The sequence below is a fragment of the Orcinus orca genome, chromosome 18 (assembly GCF_937001465.1).
Source record: "Orcinus orca chromosome 18, mOrcOrc1.1, whole genome shotgun sequence".
Lineage (NCBI taxonomy): Eukaryota > Metazoa > Chordata > Mammalia > Artiodactyla > Delphinidae > Orcinus > Orcinus orca.
In genome coordinates, this window is record NC_064576.1 from 18,526,670 (window position 1) to 18,543,561 (window position 16,892).

General features: G+C 36.0%; 1 long non-coding RNA gene across 1 annotated transcript; it reads left to right on the plus strand.

Moving 5' to 3' along the window:
- Nucleotides 1-7,216: 7,216 nt before the first annotated feature.
- Nucleotides 7,217-15,368, plus strand: LOC125961910 (uncharacterized). Its single transcript, XR_007473022.1, has 4 exons — nucleotides 7,217-7,314; nucleotides 8,644-8,724; nucleotides 10,983-11,112; nucleotides 15,238-15,368. It is a non-coding gene; the product is annotated as an uncharacterized LOC125961910 (long non-coding RNA).
- The last annotated feature ends 1,524 nt before the right edge of the window (nucleotides 15,369-16,892 follow it).

Genomic DNA, 16,892 nt, shown 5'->3' on the forward strand with positions numbered 1-16,892 from the left:
AAGAAGCAATATACATAATATACACATGGTCAAGGCTATACAGTACCTTCCTATACTTCCCCTGCTCCTCACCATGGCATGTCTCAAGTTTGGAGGTCTTGGTAGTCTCACTGGAGAGTGAGGAGTCAGCCTGATGAAAGAAGCCCAGACACCTGGGATTACTGTCTTCTTTCCTGGAGCATAACTGGCATTCTAGAGTCCATCTTATTACAGTAGTAACTAGTTCTTGTTATGTTACAGGAGCATACCTGTTTCATTTCTTTCTTCTGTATCAGAATCACACAAATAACAGTTGGGTAAGCCTAGCTATGTCCTACCTCAGACACTACCTAAAATCATATATAAAATTATCTGTACAGCATTACATCTTTACTTTTCTAAAGAAAAATGTCATTCCTGTCATCAGATTCTCAAAGTGGTCTATGACTCAAAGTTTAAAGAAGAAAACAAACAAACCAAAAAATAAAAACTCCACCATTACAGAAGATGCCAGTAAAATGAGGAAACAAGTGATACAGTAACCACAACATTTAATACAAAACAACTGAGATAAAATAAATTATTAATGTTCAGAAAATATTCTAATCCAATTCTAATTTATGAGAACATAAATTACCACATTAATAAATCTGGAAGAAAATTAGATTTTATTTACTTACCCAATTCAAATTCCAACAATTTTTTAAAAATTAATTAATTAATTTTTAGCTGCATTAGGTCTTTGTTGCTGCGCATGGGCTTTCTCTAGTTGCGGTGAGTGGGAGCTACTCTTTGTTATAGGGTGCAGGCTTCTCATTGTGGTGGCTTCTCTTGTTGCGGAGCACGGGTTCTAGGCGCTTGGGGTTCAGTAGTTCTGGCACTTGGGATCACTTAGTTGTGGCTCGTGGGCTCTAGAGCGCAGGCTCAGTAGTTGTGGTGCACAGGCTAAGTTGCTTCACGGCATGTGGGATCCTCCCAACCAGGGCTCGAACCCATGTCCCCTGCATTGGCAGGTGGATTCTTAACCACTGCACCACCAGGGAAGTCTCCCAACAGGTATTTTTGAGAAACTTCCCATGTGTTGGCTTCTAAATTAGGTATCTGATGCAAAAAATGGATAATTTTTTTCCCTAAAGAATGTGATTTTTAATGTACTCGTTATTGTAACCAAGTGCTATAGTTTTATAATCATCACTCATTAATTCCACAATAATAAAATTAATTCCTAAATTTACTGAGGACCTACTAGTTTTCTATTAAACAAATATTTATTGAGCATCTACTGAGGGCCAGGTATGGTTCTTTGTCCAGGAAATTCAGTGGTAAACAAGACGCATCTCTGCTCTCGTGGGAGACAGGTAAGGGAGCAGGAGATATCAGAGACAGGAAATGTTCAGGGATAAACAAATAACTGAAAAAGGTAATTTTAGGCTACTAAGAAAATATAGCTTGGCAATGTGGGTAAAAAGATATTATGGGGAGAAGGTTTCCTTTAGGTTAGGTAATCAGGAAACTGCATCCTAGGTCAATATATCTATATATAAAATGGTACCTGGCATAGATTTAAAAGATATTTTCTTTGGCCTCAAGAAACATACAATCTAGTGACAGACAAACGTGAAAATAAAATAGAATAATAAAGGTTGGTAAATGCTATGGCTGAAATGAGAGCTGTGGAAATACAGATGAGGAATAATAAATTTTGCCGGAGCACGAAGCCCATTTGTCTGTTTGGCTATCTATATGTATTAGCTTCTTGAAATGAGTCTTGAAAATAAACAGTAAGATAAAATGTGCAATATAATCTTTTAGAATACTGTTGTAAAATAATTAGACTTATTTGTCATCATTTCAACTTGCTTATAATTAATTCATCCCACAGATTAGCCTCTTATGAATGGACTTGTCTAAATTTAGTTGCAGATAGATTTCTGCCTTTCAGAAAGATTAAAGGTCATGAAGAAAATGATAATTATTCAGAAGCAGGAAGCAAGATTAGTCTAATGGCATCATATAATTAGGTATATTTCGGGTTTGGAGAACATGATATATGTTAGGAAACCCAAGAGATAGCAACTTGGCTTGGAATAGCTATTGATGGGTCATAACATGAGGAGCACATAGGTCATTTAAGTCATTCAAATTCAAGCCGTACGTGTAGTTCAATTCTATTTAAAAATAGTGTGTGCTTATGGGCACTCTCTGAAATTCTCTGAGCCTTTGCTTCCTATCTGTAAATTGAGGATAATACAATCTATGTTATACGGCTGCTCTGAAGAGCAAGATGGTAGTGCAAGAAGGCTTTATAATTTATTATGTATTACATCAATACTAGCTTGAATTCTTTATTTATTAATGAGTATAATGCAACTGGATTGGAAAGACAGAGTGGGGAGCTGTGGTTCATTCCACTTGTGTTTTAGAAAGCATCTTTTTATTCTTTTATTTCACTACCCACATCTAATCCATTATCAAGTCCTACTGGTTGTAGTGACAAGATACTTCTTAATTTCATTCTCACCTTCTTATCTTCACAGCCTGCCACTACTCATGTCCCACCTCATTCCAAGCTAAAATCATCTCTTCATGGACTACTGCAAAAACCATTTAAATAATCTCTCCATCTTCACTCTTGGGTCCCTCTAATAACCTATTCTGTCTTCAGAAATCAAAGTTCTCTCTTTGAAATACAAATCCGAATAGTTCGGGACTTCCCTGGTGGTCCAGTGGGTAAAACTCCGTGTTCCCCATGCAGGGGGCCCGGGTTCGATTCCTGATCAGGGAAATAGATCCCTCATGCATGCCACAACTATGAGCCTGCATCCCATGTGCCGCAACTAAGACCCAGTGCAGCCAAAATAAATCTTTTGGAAATAAATAAATAAATACACCAGTAGAGTTCATTCCCCACTGAAAACAATTCAGTGGTTTCTTTCTGTTCTTAGAATAAAATCTAAACTGTAATGGTACCTCCTACTTTCCCATCCAGTGTCAGTTCACTGTGCTCTTTCCCTCCTTCAATGTATCTCTTTCATTGTATACACTGTATGCATATGTTGGGTGGGTCATAACGGTAGTAGATGAAGATCAGTTATAATGTATTCCTAATCTGATAATCCAATGATTTAAGAACACGTAGAAGAATGAAGAGCCTGAATATCCTTCAGACAGTGTTCATCAAACTTTATGTCTCTCAAAAAACTTTAAAATAGAAACTGATTAGTAGAGGGCTGTGGTTATTAGTACAAGTAATCTGAATTACTGGTTGTGGCTAGACCTATTTGTTTTAGAGAACAGATCAGCGTAAATCTCCACTGGGTGGAGAGGCATTCTACCTTCCCAAGGAGGGGACCATGGTAGGCATGAAGGACACTGCATAAAAATTTGTATACTTATCAATAATATATTCTATGTACACTGAAGTTTTCTTTTCCATTTTAGTGGCCCTACTTTATTTTTATCTTTTAAGAATTTATTTAACTTATATAAGAGTAAAATTTATTTTTTTGTTGTACATTTCTATAAGTTTTGACAAATGCATACAGTTATTTGAGCACCACCAACATCAAGAGACAGAAGAGTTTCATTACCCCCAAATATTCCCTCATGCTGCCTTTCCTAGTCAGTCCCTCTGGGAATCCCCAGCCCCTGGCAGACGTTGATCTGTTCTTTGTCCCTCTAATTTTCTTTGTCAGATATCACATAAATTGAATCGTATAGCATGTAGCCTTTTAACTCTGGCTTCTTTCACTTCTTTCACTCCCCTGAGGTTCTACTTGATTCTACTTGAGCTTCGTCCATGTCGTTGAATGGTCATTCCTTTCTTTTTGTTTTCTTAATTGGAGTATAATTGTTTTACAATGCTGTGTTAGTTTCTGCTGTACAACAAAGTGAATCAGCTATATGTATACATATATCCCCATATCTCCCCCCCTTCGAGCCTCCCTCTCACCGTCCCCCCATCCCACCCCTCTAGGTCACACAGAGCACCAAGCTGAGCTCCCTGTGCTATACAGCAGGTTCCCACTAGCTATCTATTTTACACCTGGTAGTGTATATATGTCAACACTACTCTCTCAGTTCATCCCACCCTCCCCTTCCCCTGCTGTGTCCACAAGGCTGTTCTCTATGTCTGCGTCTCTTTTCCTGCCCTGCAAATACATTCATCAGTACCATTTTTCTAGGTTCCATATATGTGTTAATATACAATATTTGTTTTTCTCTTTCTGACTTATTTTACTCTGTATGCAGACTCTAGGTTCATCCACATCACTACAAATGACCCAGTTTCGTTCCTTTTATGGCTGAGTAATATTCCATTGTATATCTGTACCACATCTTCTTTATCCATTCATCTGTTGATGGACATTTAGGTTGTTTCCATGCCCTGGCTATTGTAAATTGTGCTGCAATGAACATTGGGGTACATGTATCTTTTGGAATTATGGTTCTATCTTTTGTCCCAGAAAAGCAGAAACTACTTCTGGGAAACTCGAACTGGTACATAACTGTATGAAGGTCTTGACTTTTGGGAGAGATAATAGATATAGATCAAGATCTTTAAATCATAAACTGAGAGGTACAGCCTGTAAAAAAATCTTCTTAAAGTAGAATATATGTAACAGTTATCTATGACTTGAGAGGGGAACAGATTTTTCAATTTAAAATTAAAATGCATCTCTTTTAGACAGCATAGAATTAAGTTTTCCTTTTTCATACTGTATTTATTCCCAAGACCTACCAAAACAAAATACCATAGACTAAGTGACTTAAACAACAGAAATTTATTTTCTTATGGTTCTGGATGCTAGAATTCCAAGATCTGGTATCTAAGATCTTGGTAGCTTTTGTTTTTTTCTGAGTGCTCTCTCTATGGCATGAGATGACTACCTTCTCACTGTGTACTCACATAGTCCTTCCACTGTGTGCACATGTCTACATCCAAATTCCCTCTTCTTATAAGGACATCAGTTATAACAGATTAGACTCACTGAAAAGGCCTCATTTTAACTTAATTATCTTTAAAAAAATATTATCTCCAAGTACAGTCACATTCTGAGGTACTGGTTAGCTCTTCAATATATAAATTTGGGGGGGCACATAATTCAGTCCATAACACTACCTAATGATCTCTGCCTTTTAAGTGGAATGCTTAATCTATTTACATTTAATATAATTTTTAATATATTTAGATCTGCCAATTTAAAAAATTTTCTTTCATATATGTCCCAGCTGTGTGTCTTCCCCCATTTATTCTTTCTTTGCCTAGTTTTGGATTAACTGTGTATTATTTAATACCTTATTTTAATTCCTTTATTGGTATTTTAGCCATATCTCTTTGCATTTTTGCATGTGTGCTTACTTTAGAGATTACTATATGCATCCTCCACTTATCACAGTCCACTTAGAGTTACTATCACACCACTCCATATAAAGAACATTGCAGCAGTTAGTATCATTCCCCCCCCATTTTTCATATATATATGGCATCTACTTATAAGCTCCTTGTGTTTAAATAGTCAAATATCTTTGAAATTTATTAATAAAGGAAAAATATATTTTCTGTCATTTCATTCCTTCCTTCTGGTGTCATTTTCCTTCAGCCTGAAAGCTCTTCTTAGCAATTCTTATAGTGCAGGGATTTATCTTGTTATGGATTCATCATGAATTCCTTAGTTCGTAAATTGATGTTTTTCACCAAATTTGGGAAATTTTCAGCTAGTATTTTTCCAATATTTTTTCTACTCCATTCTGCTTCTACTCTGCTTTTACGACTTAAAATACACATATGATAAAATGATTGATATTGTCCCATACTTCACTGTTTTGTTTTTAATTTTTCTCCTGTTCTTTAGATTGACTTTTCTTTAACCATCCTTACCTGGATCACCATATTTAACAATTTATTTAATCTACCTTTAGTTTACTGACAAATTTTTCTGATATCTTCCATCTGCTGTTAAGGCTGCACATTGAATTTTATTTTATTTAAATATTTTATTATTAATTTATGAACAGTTTAGATGTATTTAAAATTTTCTTGACACTATTATTGTATTATTATTTAATTAAAATTATGAGTTGGTTTAATAATTTGAGATTTGACATTGAACACTACACCATCAAATAAATTCACTGCTTTATTTAATGGTGAAGCTGAAAACTAACACATAGAACTTTTAGACATTATTCAGCATAACTGAACCTTAAATCGTGTTTGTTATTTCTTTTTAACATACATTAAAGTATGAAATTTAATAAAAATATAAATGTTAATCAGTATTCAATTTTCAATATATGTTAGTTTCTCATGAATGGGCAGCTTCTGTTCTGCATATGAAATATTTTCTCTGATAAGTCAGTTAAATATTAAATATGTGCTTATGTTCAATAATATTTTCCTATTGCAAATAACTAAAATTACCGAATGCTAGTAATGACACTGTAGCTGTAGATAAGCAGTTTGTTAGTCTATTCTTCCACAAATTATTTACCATTTATTATAACAGTGATAAATATTATCACAAATATTTTAAAACTGAAACAAAAAATCATGGCTTCTCTTTGGATATACTACATATAAATTTGAAAAGTAGATGGAAAATATAATATCTTTTTAATAAAAATGTGATTTAATTTATTTTAATATTCATATTACTATTATAAATGATAAATATTAAACAGTTTAAAAATAAAATGGGTAAAGACAACTTAATAATAAAGTTGGATAATATACATGAAGAATTTTTTTAATGTTTCATATTTTCAGTAAACTAAAATGCAGTGAAAATGATTCTACTTAAGGTCAGTTGTGATGCTGCAAATACTTTTACTAGCTACTAGTATTTTAGTAGTTGTAATACTAAGAATATTAAGTTTAAAAAATTAAAATTCTGAGCATTCCTACATTAGAAAGAATATTATTTTCGTCATTGCCTTCTTTATTTTATTTTGGTGTGTTTCACTGTAAAATGACAGTATTTTGCAATGGGAAGAAAATTTAAACATTACTGGTCTAACCCACTCCTTTTTATAAATAAGGAAACTAACTGCTATACGCTGATTATTTGAGTACCCTCCAATTTCATATGTTGAAAACCTATTTCCCAAGGTGATGGTATTAGGGTGTGGTGCCTTTGGAAGGTGATTATGTCATAAGGGCAGAACCCTCATGAATGGGATTAGTGCTCTTATAAAGAGGTCCCAGAGAGCTAGCTTGTCCTTTCTACCATGAGAAGACACAGTGAAATACTGGAAGTCTGCATCCGGAACGGGGCCTTCATCAGAACCCAACCATGCCGGCACCCTGATTTTGGACTTTCAGCCTCCAGAACTGTGAGAAATAAATTTCTGTTGTTTATAAGCCATTCAGTCTGTGGTTTTTGTTACAGCAGCCTGAATGGACTAAGATGCTACTCTAATGATGCTATGCAACTTTCCTGTGGTTGTAGATAGGAAGTGGCAGAGAGGAAACTGGAATTAGGTCTACTCAGAGCTATTTCCAGAATACCTCACCTTTCTCATTTATATCTAACTTTTTAAAGAAGCTTATTGGATTTTCCTAGTTATGCCTGTTACTTTAAACTTTTCCATCTAAATGTCTACAACAGTGTTGTACACAAAGGAAGCAGTTGCCAAAACAGTGCTCAAACAGAATCTAGCCTAGAATCTAGCAAATGGGCAGTTAAACTAAAGCTAAATTTCCTTCTAAACCTAAGATAAAACCTGCATGGCGTATCTGTACGTGAACATGTATTATTATTTTCTTGGAACAGTCAATATTCATATATATTAAGAAGAAACATAACAGATATTTTCTACATAGGATTATGCCATATGCTCTTAAGTATGAGCATATCATATTCATAATGTGGTATTTTTAGGAAAAAGACTTTTGTTTCAATGCTGTCATTAGATAGTATAAGAATTTGCTTCTTAAACTAAAAGTAGTAAATGTAAAAAAAAGAAAAGAAAAGAAACAGCAGCACAGAGGTTGCAAGCAGCCTCTAAGATGGCCCCCAATGATCCTGGCCTTCTGATATTCTTTCTCTGGTATAACTGCCTCCTGTTGAGTATTGTCCACTGGGTGGGGGGGAAACACACACACACACGCACATCCTAAAAGTTGTGAGCTATGTTTTATTCAGGGAACTTATTGAGGACTGTAGCCCAGGAAAGCAGTCTCTCAGATAGCTCTGAGGAACCATTCCAAAGAGGTAAGGGTACATAAGAGTTTTTGCTGAAAAGAAAACATGTAGTTGAAACATCAAAAGACTACTGCTAATCACAAAACACAGACTTCTCAAGTTAATGATTTTAGTGATTTTCTATGTATGGGAAGATGCAAGAGTCATTGAAATTAATCCTTTGATATACATCAACTATCTAGGACCGGTATCCTGCTTTTTCTCCATCCTGAATTCCTCACAGGGTACAGAGTTGGGGGGCGTATCCAGTGGCATGGTAGGCAACATTCTCTGTTTACTGAAATGTCAGGCAACAATTTTTTGTCCACAATGTGGAGTGGATTTACTGATTACTAACAAAGAAAATGCTGCACAAATGATGGGATGCCACTTCCAAGATTAGGTTCCAGAAAGACTTGGCTTCTATCGTGTTTCCTGACACACAGACACGCACTCTCTCTCTCCCTCTCATCACCAGCTGCCATGTTGTGAGGTCACTCAGGGAGCCCATGGAGAAGCCTATGCGATAAGAAGCTGAGACCTTCCCTGAACCATATGCGTGAGTTTGGAAGAGTGTTATGCCTGCCTCAGAATATCCCTGACTCAGTTGCCTGAAGTCCTGCCCAACAGGTTGATGGAAACTGCATAAAAGACTCTGAGCCAGAGGCACCCATCTAAGCTGTACCTAGATTCCTAACATGCAAAAACTATGAGATGATAAAAATTTATTGTTTGAAACCTTGACGTTTTGGGGGTAACTTTTTACACAGCAGCGGATAACTATTAGAGTTGAAGAGGAGTAAAAACTAAAACTCAAGAGTATCATCATTATTTTCTTTTCCGTAGCAAAAATATTGCTTTGGGGAACTCATTTTTAGATAAAGGTCAAAATAAATCTTGGTTTTCCTTTTAAAGACTATCTTGTGTTTGCTTCCCAGAAGAGTATTTATATTTCCATAAACCTTAAGGCCACACTAAGTTTCACATGTATTTTAAATAACAAAATCACTATGAAAATTACATTGCTTTTTTACATCCTCCAGTCACCTGGGATAATGGAAGAGAAATTGTTTGCCAGTTGAGTTCACCTCGAAGTAACACTCCACAGCTAATCAGTGTTCTCGCTCTGTAGTTAAAGAGAGACTGCTAGCAAAGGGTTCCGTTTTATGATGCTTCAGGGCAACCATTATTCACCCCTGGTTTAACACTGTGTAGAGGTGGCAATAAGAAATCTAATGAAGAAACCATCAAGCCTGGAGTAGTAACTTCAGGAGAAACCATGCATGGTTGTTTGAATAGGATTGACTAATAATTGACATTTCATGTGACTGACTGTTGTATAGGTGCTTTACCTCTCATCATTTGTACATTTATGCCAGTGTGATTCCTTCTGTTTTAGCAAGCAGTAGAGCATATTATAATTAGAGCCCTCTCTTTGTGCCAGACTTTCCTGCAACTATTCCAGCAATACTTTTTTAACAACTGCCGACTAAAAAAAAATGCACAGGGCTTCCCTGGTGGCGCAGTGTTTTAGAGTCCGCCTGCCGATGCAGGGGACACGGGTTCGTGCCCTGGTCTGGGAGGATCTCACGTGCCGCGGAGCGGCTGGGCCCGTGAGCCATGGCCGCTGAGTCTGCGCGTCCGGGGCCTGTGCTCCGCAACGGGAGAAGCCACAGCAGTGAGAGGCCCGCGTACCACACACACACACACACAAAAAAAAAAAAAAAAAAAAAGCACAACCTAAAAGTTGAGAGTTATGTTTTATTCGATGGAGAAAACTGAGGACTAAAGCCCGGGACACAGCATCTCAGATAACTCTGAGAGACTACTCTGAAGAGGCAAAGGGAGGAGCCAGGATGTAGAGGAGTTTCGGCAACAAAGCCCAGGTATTCGGAACATCTGGACATCTCAAGTTAAGGAATTTAGTGCTTTTCTATGTATGGGAAGATGCAAGAGTCTGAGCTCACTGAAATCATTCCTTTGATATGCACCTCAGCTCTCTGGGGCCAGTATCCTGTCTTTTCTCAACGTAAGTTTCCTCAGGGCACACTGTTGCGGGGCGGCTGCAGTGTCTGATGATTTGGTGGTGGCATTCTGTTTCCATCCTGAGTTCCCTCAGGGCTCACCGCTGTAGTGGCTTATGGCTGCAACGTCCTTTGTTTACTGATATGGCAGGTGGCATTTCTAGTTTACACAACAATCTCTAATATAGACTCCGGGAAGCTTTGTTACTCTTAGGCTGGTTTCTTTTCTTTTTTTTTTTAAATTGTTTTCCTACAAAATCAGATAGCCTAACTTAGATAACATGGGGATATTGAAGGGTTTTTTTTTTCCTTCTAAACTTTCATGTCTCTTTTTTTCCCTTTAATTGAAATGAAGTAGAATCTTTTTACATATTTCATAAGAGTTGTGATACATACATACAGGCAAATTCTCCTCTTTTATGAAAGGTAAGCTCAGGCTTGTCGACAAGATTGGAGTAATGTTATTATAAGGACATAAAATCTGAACTGTGTAATTTGTGACATCTGTCCTATTAAAAAGTCTATATATTTAAACTTCAAAGGTAATCTAAATACAGATTATTTAAACATAAACTTTAAATAGTGAATGTTTTGACATGGTTTTTAAAAGTTTTTTGTGTTCACAGGAAGGAAAACTATCATGTTTATCAAAAGAAATAATTTATTACACCTTTGAAATCTAATAAAAATGGCAATATTCCTTATTACTTTCATGTATACTTTAAAAAACATGTTTATAGAAGACAGGAATGTATTCTGTTTTATCAAGCTAAAGGGGATATTCCTATTTCAGGTACTTAAAGGAGTGAGTCATTGGCATAATGCAACTGTCTGAAGATAAGTGCTTGATCACCAAGTGAAAATTAACTTTACAATCTTTAAAATGGTGATTCATCATCCTTGGTTGAAAATCTATACCTGAGGTAACTATTATTTATTATTTTCCTCCTTAACTGAGTATTCCAATTGAATGCTAACATAGAGTTTTTTTAAATAAGCAATAATTTTCTGCAGATAATTTAACCACAAATCACATATCAAATTAAGACAATCAAATCTAAGTTCTCAAACATCTAAAAGCAAAATTCTTCCAATTCTTTAGGATTTTATATACATCTGATGCATAAGTTCTGTAATCGAATGTAAACTTTAGGCTCTGTTGCCCCATGGCAAGCACACTCAGTTCGTTCAGCTGATAGGACTCTAAGAGACCAATTGAAGCTATTCAGCTCACATGGTATAAAAGAATTCAATCCATGTGCCTTACTGAGTTATAGCTTAGCATAATCAAGACGGCTGCAAAATGAGCCTGGTGGCATTTCATCTGAGATATAATTGTCCAACAAATAAACTCATGAGTAGAGGTTAAAGACGCACTCATAGAACACTTTAATTTCTTTAGTCTCCCATTTAAACAAATAGTTCTCATTGCAGCCTATTTCTATCAAAAACTGTAAACTTGTAAATATTCCCAGATTGCTCGTAAGGGTGGTACTAAATTTAGAATATTGCATAAGGAATTTGTGCCCAGATTTCAGTAGCCTTCTGACTACAGAGATAAACGCTTTCATTTCCAAGCAGTCTCAGAGTTTCCACCTTTCAAACAATATGAAGTCTGAACTCTGTTCTTCTACTAGGTTTCCCTTCCTAAAAAATTTCAACATGTTTGGCTTCCCCAGTGGCGCAGTGGTTAAGAATCTGCCTGCCAATGCAGGGGACACGGGTTCGAGCCCTGGTCCAGGAAGATCCCACTTGCCGCAGAGCAACTAAGCCCATGAGACACAACTACTGAGCCTGCGTGCCACAACTATTGAAGCCCGTGCGCCTAGAGCCCGTGCTCCACAACAAGAGAAGCCACAGCAAAGAGAAGCCTGTGCACTGCAACGAAGAGTAGCCCCTGCTCGCCACAACTAGAGAAAAAGGCTGCGTGCAGCAACAAACACCCAATGCTGCCAAAAAAATTAATTTTTTTAAAAAAGTTACATTATAAAAAAAATTTTTTTCAACATGTTATTGAACAATGCTTGCAGGCTCCACAAAACTGTCCAGACAGTTGCTGACCTCCTTCAGAACTGCTGCTGCTAAATTCCCCAGACCCCCCCAGATCAACTGCCTGTTCTTCCTGTGGATGTGTGTTCCCCCCAGGCCATAGGCAGGTTCTTCCCTCAACTCACCAGACCACACTAAGTCCAGCCTGGCTGTACCTGTGACCACAAAAGACAAGGAATGTATGGTAGTAAGAGAAACAATTGTACACAGTACACATTAGTCTTATAAGTATACAGTTACTTCTTCCAAGCTTCCAAGCTTGATTTGAAAACTCACTAGTCCCAGGTAGGGCAAAATAAGTTCCCCTCTACTTATTATAATACTTAGTAGTCCAGGAGAAAGATGGTGGTGGCTCAAACATAGGTGTATTTCTATAATGGAGAACTGGAATGATTTGGGATGTGCTGAGAGAAAGATAACTGGACTTACTGATGGATTGGGTGTGGAGGTGATGGAAGATCAAGTTAGCACAGGACTATAAGGGAATAGATGTGGGAAATAAAGAAGGAAGAAAAACCCTTTTCATGGTTTTGAAAATTGGGAAACCCTCTCACCCACATTCAATGCAATGCATTGCTATTCCAGTTTTTACCTAACACTGCAGAGACTCATTAAGGGCTGAAAGGAAGTGCAGCATTCATTACCCACCTCTTCATGGTAGTACTATTCCCTTAAAAGTCCAAATGGTTGCATCATAATAATTCTTGTTTACTCGGACAGGTTGTAATTTGCTTCCTTAGACTAATAAAAGTTGCCTAAGTAGAGAGATTCTAACATATATCAACAGCTGGATACATTTAAATAGCTGGACATTTAAAGCACAATATAGAAAACAGTGAATCGGCCATAAAACCCCATACCCATAATCTATTACTACATTTTGTAAGATGCCTCGACAGATTCTCATTGAATTTAGAGGGTAGATACGTAAAATCTCTTTGGGTGGCCTCAGGGATTTCCCCAAAGTTACAGGCAGACATTCTTCAGCAAAGCTAAGGCCAGGGTAAGGAGATACCCAGATAATGGATTGCTGATTAAGAAAGTTGTGTCTCTTCTTAATGATTACATCCTTAGAGACCTTCCTGACCATGATTTGTAAAACTGCACCCCTCACTCTAGCCTCTAAGCCTCCTTTCCTTTCTTCACAGGTCTTATCAGGATCTGACCAAGTCACATATTTACTTCTTTACTTTTTTATTGCCTGCCTCTCCTTTCCCAGATTCAGAATGGAGGACATGTTTTGCTATATGATTTGTTTACCACTGTATCTTTAGCATAGAAGCACCTTACACACAGGAAGCAAGCACTTAAGATCACTTATGAAAGGAATAAATGTTCCACGTTTGATTCTGGCCGTGGTCACCAGAGAATCTGCCATTTAATATCCATTCCAGCTTTAGCCTTTTCAAGACAAAATTGGGAAATGTCAACTTCATTGTCATTTCTGACATCCCTGAACTAGCATGTGATCAATGATTATGTTAGCACATAGGCTACCATCATGTGTCATCAGCAACACAACACCTGTCATAGGGACATGGCCTGAATAAGAAAATATTCACTTTTTTTTAAAAGTAGGAATAATAGATGTAACTTGCAGTGAAAAAAAATCACCTTATTTGCTTTATGTTTTGAAATTCTATTAGTCAGTTAAAGAAAAAGCCATATTCTGAGTAAAATAGTACAATATTTAATTATGGTGATATTCATTAACTGTAATAATAAAGTAATTATTAGGAACTTTCAAATATTTTAATAACTACCAAATTGGCTTGACAGTTAATATAAATATTAAGAGAATATGTTAGCTAAATAATATATTATGAACATGATACCCCTTTTATGCAAAAGTATGTTTATAAAAATTTAATGGAGATAATTATTTATTATACTGACTCATAAAATTAAAAAGAATAACTTTTTAATACTATATTTATCTTATTTGTTTCCACATAGACCAAAATTGTTTCAAGAAAACTCCTATTAAAACTTCTTTACATATTTGAGGATGAAATAAAGTTAACACAGTAACTTTGCCACCTCTAAGTTTCCTGAGGGGAAAAATCTCCAAAGTGACTTAGGGCATCTACGATAAATCATCTCCCATCCAGTCTAAAGTAGAACACAAGAAGTATAAAGAAAAGTGAAGTGTTAAAGTAAATGAGATACTAACAACGTATTTTGTTTTCACAAATCAAACTTTATAACAACAGGTTTTCAAAACTGCAGTAAGTGTAGAATATGCTTTTTAACAAGAGTAAATTTGTTCTAAAGGCTGTTCCTCAGTGTTGAGTTTATTGAGGCTAAAGACAGAATCAAGTTTGCTGAAATGATTGTGCTGGAACACCAAATATTTTGCAGAATTGAAAACACGGTGCTTTTGCAAGCTACCCAATGTACAAATGAGAGAAGCAACTTTTCTTTAAACAATGTTACTGAAAAACTTTTTTTTTTCTAAATCACGTTCTTCTGTAAAATACGGTTAGTGGTATTTAGTGAGCCAATTGCAAATAAGCGTCTATTTGGATGCACAAATGTAAAAGGCACAGTAGACAGCAAGAGTAAGCTAGGAGCTGGCAGTGTTAAGAATTTAAGTCCTACATTACTCATTGTCAAACTTTTCAAATTTGACTACTAAAAATTTAAATAGTAAACTTAGACTTAAAAACGTTTTGATAAAGTTTAAAATTTATTAAAAGTCCTGCCTTTAATGTCTATGTTAACGAATATATTGCTTGATTTTTTAAGATGCAAACATCTTTCAGCGAAATGTCTATTGCATAAACCACTGTTGTGTAAAGATGTTTTAGATACAGAACACAAAGTTGCTTCTTGTCTGAGTGCTCAGTTCTTGACGTGATGCAGATGCTCTGAATCGTATGCACTGGACATTTATGACATGGCCTGCCACCAGAGCAACTGTATTTAGTGTGTTTCGTGGTGAGTAGTGGCACAAGGGATTTGTTTGTTTAACGGTGCTTTATGATTCTTTATTGCAGCAAAAGGAAGGCCAGTTCGAGTACAACACTGACTGTCCTTTTAGAAGCATTAGCTTGACCTGTGTTATTGCCACAATAAGAAAATTCTTGATACATGGACTGTTTTATATAATTGTGCTACGAAATGGCCCCTGAAAATGGCATGGATTCTCTGAGAAGAGCGCAGGTTTTGAAAAATGCAGTTCTTGTCTTGTTTTCATACATACCATGATGCATGCTGAGCATAAACATTTTAAGAGTAGAAAATTTGTGTGACATGGAAGCAACCTAAGTGTCCATCATCGGATGAATGGATAAAGAAGATGTGGCACATATATACAATGGAATATTACTCAGCCATAAAAAGAAACGAAATTGAGATATTTGTAGTGAGGTGGATGGGCCTAGAGTCTGTCATACAGAGTGAAGTAAGTCAGAAAGAGAAAAACAAATACCGTATGCTAACACATATATATGGAATCTAAGGGAAAAAAAAGGTCATGAAGAACCTAGGGGTAAGATGGGAATAAAGACACAGACCTACTAGAGAATGGACTTGAGGACATGGGGAGGGGGAAGGGTAAGCTGTGACAAAGTGAGAGAGTGGCATGGACATATATACACTACCGAACGTAAAATAGATAGCTAGTGCGAAGCAGCCGCATAGCACAGGGAGATCAGCTTGGTGCTATCTGACCACCTGGAGGGGTGGGATAGGGAGGTGGGAGGGAGACGCAAGAGGGAAGACATATGGGAACATATGTGTATGTATAACTGATTCACTTTGTTATAAAGCAGAAACTCACACACCATTGTAAAGCAATTATATTCCAATAAAGATGTTAAAAAAAATTTGTGTGAGAAAACTTTGAAACTAGCAATTTATCAAGTAAATAAACTTTGCTTAGCTTTCTCTTGGTCATGCTTCTCTTCAGCTTGACCAACGAGAATGGTCTTAGTCACTGATTTAACAATTTCTTCATGTCCCATTGACTTCTAGCAACATGAAAAGATCTTGGTTAAAGTTAGAATTGTTGTTTGAAAGCATTTAGAGAAAAAAATAACAATTTTTTGGCTTTTGCTTAATAAGAAATAGAAGATATTGATACAATCAATATCTCATATTTATTATATAGAACATTAGAAAATACCTAGAAATTATGTAAATATAAGTATTTTACATTTCTGTATTTTCTATGGAAATATACTAGAAAACATCTAGAAATTATGTAAATAAATCAGAACATTTTTATGTAAAGTTTTTATAGAATAAAATTTTATATACTGAAATCTAAAAAAAATCTCAATAGTGTGAAATTTTTTTAAAAAGTACAGTATTGGCTATACCTTTTAACATATTTATGCCCCCTCAATTTTAAATGTTTATGAAAAAGAAAACCAAACATCTAAATAAGAGTTTTAAATTTTGCTCCTTGTTACAAGTCAAAATCATATGGAAAGCTAAACATACTTTTGAAAATTACTTATGCTTGTGGTAGAATATGTCTCAGTCATCATTATCACCTACAAATATGAAAGAAGTTTTCTCTACTGCAAAGAATGTTAAAATTTTTCTCTGAAAACAGTTATCAGGCTGGGAATAAGGAGTTTCACGTCAGAATTAGGGTTTCTGCCAACAGGAGAAAGAGCTGAAGTTCTGAGCAGCCAGATGAAGG